At 46.6% G+C, this 11271-nt stretch overlaps 1 non-coding gene across 1 annotated transcript; it reads left to right on the plus strand.

Annotated features, from left to right (window-relative positions):
• Positions 1 to 10991: 10991 nt before the first annotated feature.
• On the plus strand, positions 10992 to 11064 carry trnav-uac (transfer RNA valine (anticodon UAC)). The gene has a single exon. It is a non-coding gene; the product is annotated as a tRNA-Val (tRNA).
• The last annotated feature ends 207 nt before the right edge of the window (positions 11065 to 11271 follow it).

The raw sequence follows: 11271 nt of genomic DNA on the forward strand, positions 1-11271 counted from the left end.
TTCACACTGCCCGGAATGACTGGAATGGACGAAAGAAAAGAAAGAACGAACGTTCCCCTTTAATAAATAAGTGTTCTCCATTTCACCCGACAGAACAAACTCCATCCTCAATCTCAGAAGCGAATGTGCTCCGTCAAATGTTAAAAAAATAATTTGACTTCAATAATGCATGCCGACTTTAAAAGCAACACAGATATAAAAATATCCTACTTAAATTGCTGAAGCCAGGTATCATGGAAAATAACATGGAAAATTCACATCATACTTTATTTAAAGTAAATAGATTGCGATATCCCTTGAGGAGTCAAGTTAATGACACGGGGACAGTGAGTAAAAATAGTTTAACGTAAGTGTTTGTGCAGTTGGTTGTCACTAATGTCCCTGACGTGATAGCCACGCTAATTGTCTTGTGGAATTGTGGAATTGTTCTCACCTCAATAAAGGTCTGCTAAACCGATCCCCAGTCAACCTGAGCAGCTGAAACGCTCCGTAAAACTGAACGCTGCTTCTGACGGAACATGGGATATCCGGCGATTTACTACATCGCAGCCATTTTCTATCCCACACTTGTAGCGGTTGGTGTCCCCGGTAAGATGCCGGAGCTGGTCACTTTATGTATGGTGCCGTCGTTACTCTGCTGCGGTATAAGCACTGTTACTGAGCACAAATGCTACCGTCGGTGGAAACGTGTTTCCGGAATGAAGGATTCCGGCATCTAATGGTTTTATTTTCATTTTTCATACTTCACTCACAGGGCTTTCTTCTTTTTTCGATATTGACACTGCTTCATAATTTGATCGAAGTGATCTTTCTTTTATCAATTATGTTTGTGCCGATATTGACATTGTTTCATAACTTCACTTCGCTAGGCTTTCTGAAGTAATGCTGGTCTCTACTTTTCTAAGTCCGAGTCTCTATCAGTGCAGACACTCCGAACTTTTAACAATGTGACAGCTTATTTAAATGACGGTCCAGTCTATTTGCGACTCGTCGGTCTGTTCTTCTGTAAGGCACTAAAAGAGAACTCGTGTTTTATATCTCCTCACTTTGATACAACTACAAATAATCACGTCTGTTCTTTCACTTCCAATAATGGAAACGGTGCAGTTTACAGGAGCGATCGACTGCTCAACGGTCCGTGAGACGTGGAACTCGGATGCCTCGCTCTAAACTGTGGGAAGGTCGCCAATCCACTGACACTCACATCCGTCATTGTCCTCCAGCCGGAGTGCAGCGACTGAGACCGCACACACTGGACTCCCGCTTTCCACTTCCAAACAGGCCATACCCTGCATAGCATCGGTAGAATGGGGGCATTCAGGGAACTGACTATATTGCTATTTTGTTTCCAAATTTCTTGCAGTTAACTTAACGGCGATTGCGATCCTTTCTCGGGGGAAATGCGGACTCTCCAAATGCATCACCCGTTACCTGGTTGGAATGGCCACAGCGGATCTGATGGTGGTTATCGTTGTTGCTTTAGTGGAACAGACCAACAATATCTACATTTATTCCAGATCCCTGCTCATCACTCCTGTATGCGCTCTGACACTTGTATTTCGGTTAGTAACGATGGACTGTTCTGTATGGTTCACTGTCAGTTTTACCTTCGATCGCTTCATCGCAATATGTTGTCGAAAGCTGCGGGAGCGATACTGCACCGAGAGATCAGCAACGGCGGTTATCGTGACCGTGGTTATAGTGAGCTGCGTTATCGTGAGCTGTGTCCCGTTTTACTTTGCCATTGAACCTTACGTCATCATTGACAACACGCCGTGGCGGTGCGCCCTCACACATGAATACGCTACTTCACCCGTGTGGAGAGGATACGCATTACTGGACTGTATATTAACACCATTGATACCAATCGGCTTAATCCTGGTGTTTAACGGGTTAACTGTAAGACATGTCGTTGGGGCAAATAGAGTCCGCAGAAAGCTTCGGCACAGCAGCGACAATCAGAAAGATGCCGAGGTGGAAAAACGCAGAAAATCGATGATTTTGTTGTTTTCTATATCAGCTAATTTCATACTATTTTGGATGCCTGATGTAGCCCATTCCCTGAAATGGCAAAAGGAAAACTATTTTTACCAGGACAGATATTTGAGTTCCCCGGTATACATCCTACAACAACTTGGGTACATGTTTCAAATGCTCAGCGTGTGCACCAATACTTGTATCTACACACTGACACAGAGGAAATTCAGAGAAGAGCTGAGGAATGGAATAAAGTATGTGTTTACATTAACTGGCCATCGATGTAGATAATGCCCGCGTCTAACGACAATTCAGTGGAGTTTTCAAATAAAGCTGTTTTTCAATGAACAGGTTTGGCAAATATGTCATTAATTCAAACAATCATATCCCTGGTCATCCGGGAAATGCAGAATTTGCAGAGTTGATGACTTCATGCAGTTCAGGTAGGTCGCAATACAAACTCTCAATGCTTCTGGCGTGATTGTCACTTTGGTTGAAGTATGTTCCAAACTGTCACAGACACTCGACTGTCATAAGGGCAGGGATGGCTCCAGGAATTTCCGGGGTTCAGATGTTTCAAAATGGGCAGATTCGGGTAACAAACTGGAAAGTGAGTGCGATGGGAAACCAGGGATATTATCGCAGCTGCAGATACGGAGGGCAACATTGAGACAAACAGAGATATGTGATCACCTCATTTGGATTATTCTATACAGCCGCCCCTCTAACAAAAAAAACCTGCAACGGGAACAGTGAGGAACCGATCGGGAAGCGGGACGTGGACATGTTCAATGTTATTGACATGGGTAACTGAAACTTCCACGATTTTCTTTGGCATCTCCCCAAGGTGAAAAGTTTCGGTACAGCATAATTTCTCAGTTGCGTCCAGGAAGGATTAATGTCACTATAAGAAGACAGGTGGACTAGCGAATAGTCCGTACCGGATCTAATATTAGAAAAGGAAACGAATCAGGTGACAGATCTTTCCGCGGCTCAGCATTACAGAACAACAGGGCACAACTCCCCTCCACTTACCTTGACCAGGGAGCATGGGAACTATTTAATTGGGGATCAGCGAATTATGGTGCTACCTGGCAGGAACTCGGGAAGGTAAATTGGGAAATGATCTACTCAGGGAAATACGCAACAAATATGATGGGATTGTATTGGGAGCACTGACATACGGTTCAGTATAGGTTGTCTCCGTGAAGCATGGAAAGGATGATAGCGTAAAGTAACTCTGGGTGACAAGAAAGTTGGAACAACTCCTCAAGAGGAAGAAAGAACGATACTTAAAGATTAGGTAGAAAGAATCAGGTAAGGCTATAGCAGTTCAAAATGTAGAAAGGAAAAAAATTAACAATGGAGTTAGAAGAGGTCGAAGGGGACTTGAGAAGTTCTTGGCGAATTGTACTATGACGAACAGGCGGAGACTGGAGAGAGTCTGTGCAGATCAGAGGAAAACTTGTATCTGGAGTCCAAAAAGGCAGTGAAGCTCCTCACTGAATACATTGATGAATGTGAACACAGCTCGAACATGCCGACGCTCAGAAAGAGGATGCGCTGGAAACTTGGAAAGCATTATGATAGATGATTCCCCGTAACCGGAAGGGATATAGTCCAGGTAATTTGGGAAAGCGAGTGGAGATATTCCTGAGATTTTGGACAGGATATTTGTGTCTTTGCTGGCCACGGAAGTAGAACTAGATGACTTGGGGGGTGGGTGGAGGGTGGAAAATGTTATTCATTCGTTAACGAAAGATAATAGGGATACTTCCAGGAATTACAGACCAGGGAGCCTTACATCAGTAGTGTGTAAACTACTGGAGAGGATTACTGAAGAAGGAAATTATGAATATTTGGAGAAACGTTGTCTGGCTACGGGGAGACAACATGGCATGTTGTCCTTTATGAGTCAGATTGAATTATTTGAAAATAAATGAAAATAAAACCAACAGATGAACCAGGACAGTCGATGTGGGTGCATTAATTCTGGTCAGGTGTTTGATCAGTTCCCCATAGTAGACTCACTCAGAAAGTCAGAGGCATGGGATCGAAGGGAACCTGGATGCGTTGATTCAGATTTGGCTTCCTAACTGAAGGTAGATCATGCAGTAGATAGGGTGAAATCTTGTTGGAAGACAGCGGACAACCGTGTTCCGCACGGAGGGTCGAAATTGTGGTACAAGTTACAGCTCTATTTTGGACTCTGCAGTTACAGTGTTCCGAGAAACAGGACTGAGGGAAATAACCAATTTAATCTGATCACCCAGCAACAGCTGGAAAGTTAATGGAATTAGAGTTGACGATGTAAGCAAATCGCTGAACTAGTGACTGCTAGTGAACTAGTTATCTTAACTATCCCGTCATTTACATATTACGTAAAGATGCTAATTTATGGAAATAGGGCTGAAAACGTAAGCAGATCGCTCAGCTATTGACTGAACCGCCACGTTATCTAAACTGACCTGTCATTAACATATTACAGGACAGATGCTACAATGACTTCAAAGCAATCATTTCCAGTGGAGCCCTACAACTTAAAAAACAAAATTTCAAAGTGTTCAGCAGCAGGTTTTTCTGCTTATTAAAATAACTAGCCTTCCAAAATGCCAATTCCAAATTCCCAATTCAAGTACACACCAATTTATCTGAATGGCAATTTACCTCTGAGTCGTGGTTTTATCATATCGGGTGTAGATACGCTCAGATTTCGATCTATTTAACCCTGAATCCACATGGCCGGTGTGGAATCCGTGTCTCCGTCTGAAATCAATAATAAATGAAACATACAAAACTGCACAAACTGAAAACGCAAAGAAGGCAAAGCAAATATTCGGGCTGAGACTTTTCTTCCTTCAAAACCATCGCAGGCAATTGGAGAATACAGAATAAACAACTTCCAAAGCTTCCATCCTTTATCATCTCACATCTGCGCTTCCATCCTTCAGCATCTCACATCTGCGCTTCCATCTTCTCACGCTGTAACCATCCATTAACTCAGTCTCCATCCTTCAGTATGAGCAAGGACAGAGGGATCGGACAGTATCAACGACTTTCTGGATTGGTCGGTGCTGTGAGACATTAAAGCTCTCACCCAGATGCACAGTCAGACAGCCAAAGGAAACCACCGCACAGAAACAGGGTCTTCAGCCCGTCAGGTCAATGAGGAATTATTTAAACTGCCATCGACCTCACCAGGAACGTGGCCATCCATTTCCCAGTACCTATCCAGTCATCTCTTAAACGTTCAATTCGGAATCTCAATAACCATTTGTGTTGGCAGCGCTGTCTACACTTTGGAGTCCATCTGGGTGAAGAAGCTTCCCCTCCTATTTTCCTTAAGCATTTCACATTTCACCCTTCACCCATGATCTCTGGGTGTATTCTCGCCCAACATCAGTGGAGAAAGCCCGCTGGCATTTACACTCTCTATACGCGTCTTAATGTTGTATAGCTCTATCATAATCTCCCCTCTGTCTTCTACCCGCTCGGGAATACAGTGCTACCATACCGAATCGTTCCTTTTAATTCAAAACATCCAGGCCCGACAATAGCCGTATAACTTTGTTCTGTATTCGTTCAAACGTATTTATATCTGCCCTGTTGGTAGTTGAGCAAAAACACAATATTCCAAATTAGGCCTCAATAATTTTTTTTAAACAGCATCGACATAACACCCCTACTCCGGTACTCAGTAATTTCGTCTCCTTTTTTTCTTTTTTTGCGACGCTTTCTAACTGTGCCGCAACTTTCATTGAATATGGACCTGCATTCCCAGATTCGTTTGTTCTATCGTACTCCTCAGTGCCTTGTTTCTCATTGTGTCATTGTGTCAAAACCCGCCGTTTTTCAGCCCATTGTTCAAATTGGTCCAGATCCCGCTTAATGCTCCGTTAGTCTTGCTCACTGAGGAGAAAGAGACTGAGGAATGTAAAGAGACGGCGGCTAGAATCTGAGAAGGACGGGAGGGAAAGAGGCAGCCGAGATTTTAGGAGAGGAGAAACGGCAGTGGGGGAGAGAAACTGAGCGAGACCGGGTGGGGCGGGGTAGAGGCAGAGACCGAGGGCTTAGAGAAAGACCAGGGGGAGGGAGACCGGGGAAAGTCGAGAGATCTGGAGTGACAACAGATATTTGTGATGTGGAAAGATCAATGTGAGGAGGAAGATTGGAAGAGAACTGGGAAGGGTCCGAGACAGGTGTGGATATGAGTGAAAGAGGGTAGGAAGAGAAATTGGCCCGGGGGTGGTTTGGGGAGACTGGTGGATACAGAGAGACGCGAAATTAAAATATTTGGAAGGGTAATAGACACAACGGGTTGAGAGAGAGATTAGGATGTGGTCGGAAAGTGTGAGTCAGAGAATACTGTCAATAAATGCACTGAGCGATTAGAGGACTTTCCTTCCTGCAGGGAATTCTGGGATTGCAGCGCTTCCATTCTAAAGTCCTTCAGAAACAAGCAACCCGTATCGTCTCGCTGACCTCTCTCACTCTGCCTGCTTAAATACTCTCCTTCCCACACCGTATCCTCGATCTCGCTTTCCTAAACTGGTCTTCGCGGTCTTCACCCTCTCTCCGTTTCTGTGATCACATCCGTTGGCTCCTGTTACGAACGACGCAAAGTAGTATGCTGAAACATACTGAGTCATGTTAGTAACGGGACATTCTGGGCCATATACAGCGTGGGACCTTCTCCCCGGGTCCCTCTACCCATGTGTCGGCTGTATAACCGGCCCGACCAGAAAGGGAAGCAGTGGAGGCTTACCTAAATGACTCTTTCGCGGCGTGCATTATCCGACCCTCGTCTTCCCCTGTAGGCGCAGGATTCTTCTTTGTGGGGAAGAAGGACAGCTCACTGAGCCCCTGCATTGTCTACCGTGGCCTGAACAACATCACCATAAAGAATAAGTCTCCACTGCCCCTCATCAACTCTGCCTTCGAGCCCCTTCACGGAGCCACAACTTTCTCTAAGTTGGACCTGCGGAGTGTCTATCACCTGGTCAGGATAAGGGAGGGAGATGAGTGGGAAAACAGCTTGTAACACCTCTCTTGGTCATTCCGAATATCTGGTCACGCCATTCGGCCTCATCAATGCCCCCGCTGTCTTCCAAGCCCTGATAAACTATGTATTTACGTAATTTATTAACCGTTTCGTTTTCTTTTATTTGGACGACATCTCAATCTTCTCCCGTTATCTCCAGGAACACACGCATCATGTCCGTCAGGTTTTTCAGAAGCTTTTGGAGAACAAGATATTCTTTAAGGCAGAGAAGTGCAAGTTCCATGCCCGTTCCGTCAGTTTGCTGGAGTACATCATTGGGAGCGGGCAATTGAGGGCGGATCCCGAAAAGATCCGGGCGGTGGCGAAGTGGCCAAAACCCACGACGCTTAAGCAACTCCAGCGGTTTCTGGGGTTCGCAAATTTCTACCGTCGCTTCATCAGGGATTACAGCCGGGTGGCAGCGCCCCTTACTCGACTCACCTCTCCTCCCACCCCCTTAAACTGGACCCCCGAAGCGGACTCGGCCTTCTCGGAGCTGAAGATGCTTTCACTTCCGCTCCCATCCTGGCCCAACCTGACCCGTCTGGTCAATTCATTGTGGAAGTCGACGCCTCCGACTCTGGGCTGGGAGCGGTCCTCTTCCAACGCTCCAGCCCAGACCAAGAGCTCCATCCCAGCGCCTCCTTCTCTCGCCGCCTAAATCCCCCGAACGGAACCAGGACGTAGGGAACCGGGAGTCACTGGCCGTCAAACTCGCGTTGGAGGAGTGGAGACACTGGCTGGAGGGAACGGAACATCCATTCATCATCTGGACGAACTACAAGAACCTCGCATAACTCCAAAATGTCAAACACCTGACCTCCCGCCAAGCCCTTTGAGCATTACTTTTTGGCCGTTTCAGATTCACACTCGCCTAACGTCCTGGTTCCACGAAAGGGAAGCCCGATGCTCTCTCTCGTCAATATGTCTCCGAGTAGGGCTTCCCAACCCCGAGACCTTCCTTCCACCATCCGGTGTGGTGGCTACCCTCACCTGGGAGGCCCAGCGGACTCAACCTGACCCAAGGAATGGAACCGCCAGTCGTCTCTTCGTGCCCGATGCTGTTCGGTCTCAGGTTCTTCAGTGGGGAAACACTCCTCGTTTCGCCTGCCATCCCGGGATCGATCGGACTCTGTTCCTTCTGAAGAGACATTTCTGGTGACCCTCCATGGATGCTGACACTCTCTCCTTCGTCTCTGCCTTTTCTGTGTGTGGCCACGGAAATGTCTCCCATCGACAACCTGCTGGGTTGCTTCATCCCCTACCTGTCTCTTGTTTGCTACCCCCTTCACATGGTAACACTGCTGTACTCACGGTGGTGGACTACTTCCTGAAAGCCGTGTACTTCTTAGCCCATCCCAAACGCCCTAAAGCCCCGTGAAACAGTCGACCTCCTTGTTCATCACGTCTTCCGCCTTCATGGGATTCCCTCGGACATTATTTCTGACCGGGGTCTCCCCTTTGTCTCTCAAGTCTGGAGTTCCTTTCGTCAGGACCTTGGAGCCTCAGTCAGTCTGTCTACCGGCTTCCGGTAGACTAGCGGTGAAACCGAACGAGCAAACCAGGATTTGGAGCAGCACTGCGCTGCATAACCGCCAACAACACATCATAATGGAGCACCCATCTCGCTTGGGTAGAGTTCGCCCACAACTCCCTGGCCAGCACCGACACGGAACGCCGCCCTTCGAATGCTCCCTCGGCTACCAACCCGCTCTGTTTCACGTACATGAAGACCAAACTGCTGTGCCTTCAGTCAGGCCCATCTCCGCGGGGCCGCAAGATCTGGAAGGATGCTCGCGCGGCCTTGCTCCGTTGAGCCGACCGCAACCGGAGGATTGACGATCGCCCTCGAGTTCCTGCACCCAGTTATCGGCCTGGGCAGGTGGTTTGGCTCTCTCTTAAAATATCTCCCTTAAAATTGAACCACAGAAACTCGCCCCTCGTTATATGGGACCTTTGGAAATTGAGTGTGTACTCAACCCCTCGGCGGTCATACACAAACTGCCAAAATCTATGCACATCCACCCTACATTCCACGTTTCCCAATTGAAAGCGGTATCTGTCAGCCCTTTGTGCCCTCCTGCCGAACCCCTCCACACGCCCCGATTATTGACGACTACCCAGCAATGAGGCGACCAGAACTAAGTACCGTACTCCAAGTTGGTTCTGACCAGGGTCCTATATAGCTGCAACATTACCTCTCGGCTCCTAAATTCAGTTCCACAATTGATGAAGGCCAATACACAATATGTCCTATTAACAACAGAATCAACCTGCGCAGCTGCTTTGACTGTCCTATGGACTCTGATATCAAGATCCCTTTGATCCTCTACACTGTCAAAAGTCTTACCATTAATGCTATATTCTGTCATTATTTTGCCTTACCAAAATGAACAACTTCACATTTTTCTGGGTTGAATTCCATCTGCCACTTCTCAGCCCAGTTTTGCGTCCTATCAATGTCCCACTGTAACCTCTGACAGCCCTGTACACTATCCACAACACCCCCAACCTTTGTGCAAACGGCATATTTCCTAACTCATTCCTCCTCTTCCTTATCCACGTCATTTATAGAAATCACGAAGTGTAAGCGTCCCAGATAGATTCCTAAGGCCCACCACTGGTCACTGTCCACCATTCAGAATATGACCCGACGACAACCACTCTTTGTCTTCTGTGGGCAAGCTTGTTGTGGATCCACAGAGCAATGGCTCATTGGATCCCATGCCCCCTGACTTTCTCAATAAGCTTTGCATGGGTACCTTATTAAATGCCAGGTTGATGCTTTGATTTGTTCGCCACTAATATAGCTAGCACTGTAACTGATTGGTTCTTTCGTTCAACCCGCGAGGCCTCAGTTTTGCTTTTTGAACATTACTGAATTATTTATCGTAGCAAAATATCACCCTCCGTCCCGCGACGCACCCGCCGTCTACTCCAGAGTCGAATTAACCAAAAGGTGAAGCAACGAAATCTTCCATTCCTGAAGTCATACTTCAGAAATAGTTGATATACTCTCATTGCTCCTCATCTTCTCCGTTGTCCTGTCGATAAAATCCACTGCATCGGGAGATGAGATCAGAAAACCAGTTAAGGCTCCATTACTTCCCATGTGGCAGTCGAAATGAAAATATGACCTGTCTCGCCAGCCTTAAGGCACAGAAGAATTCACAGTGACATTCGTACCACTCCTTAGGATCGTAAACGGCACTTCGGACCTTATATTCGGGGTACATTCAGTCGTTCTTTCTGTGAATGCTCTCACAATTCCACCACCACCTATCAACCCCTCTCGCTAATAACTCCCTCTACCGGTTACTGGTCCACCTGTTTATCACTATTGTCTATGCATTTTTTGAGAGTGGGTGTGGGGGTGTGATCTTCAATAAATAAATTGATCGCAATCACTTTAAGAACACCAGGCAACCTGCTCACGGGTAGTGTAGCCGAGAGGTCTCTGAGGTGACGGGGCTTCGAATCACAGCACCGCCACGGTTCGAATGTATCCCGGTGTTTGTTCGAAATGCTGCCGTTGGGCGGACGGAACCAGCCGACATTCACCAAGCTACTCCTGCAACTGAAAACCCTTATACCACTGATGATCCCATAGATCATTTCTACAATCACCCCAGCTCAGTAAACCAGTGGCTAATATTTTGTCACTGAATTGAATGTAGATTTGTTTTTTTTTTTAAGTGGAATCCTCGAAGTCCTCATGTTGTAGGACGCTTCTGAAAGAGCTGAGCATCCACACGCCGAATAGACAGACCGGAGCTCTCATCGCTGAAGCTCGTCTGCTCTTTACATAGGCCAACCCACGAAAAAGACCAGGCTGAAGAGAGAATTTCGTTTTCTATTTCTTGGGTGTAGAAAAGATTGTTCTGCAGAACAAGATGAATGAGTGGAGAGTGAAGGAGGTGTGCAGGGTGTCTGGTCGATGCTCAATAGCGTAGAACATTGAGCTCCCTGTAGTGTTTCTGTAGTATAGTGGTTATCACGTTCGCTTTACACGCGAAAGGTCTCCAGTTCAATCCTGGGCAGAAACACTCTTTAGACTCCAGGATTCAGAGAATAAACCGTGAACTTTTCAGTTCGGATTCAAATGAATTATCATGGGAATGCCCCTGCAGGAAATTGAAAAGTAATGGTCAAAAACTTCGTGCATAATCGACAGAGCATGGGAATTGAGTACTTTTATTGTTTCGAGACAAGGTGATGATGATGGGAGATCGCATATCGGTACAGAGACAGGG

The sequence above is a fragment of the Hypanus sabinus genome, unplaced genomic scaffold (assembly GCF_030144855.1).
Source record: "Hypanus sabinus isolate sHypSab1 unplaced genomic scaffold, sHypSab1.hap1 scaffold_322, whole genome shotgun sequence".
Classification (NCBI taxonomy): Eukaryota; Metazoa; Chordata; class Chondrichthyes; order Myliobatiformes; family Dasyatidae; genus Hypanus; species Hypanus sabinus.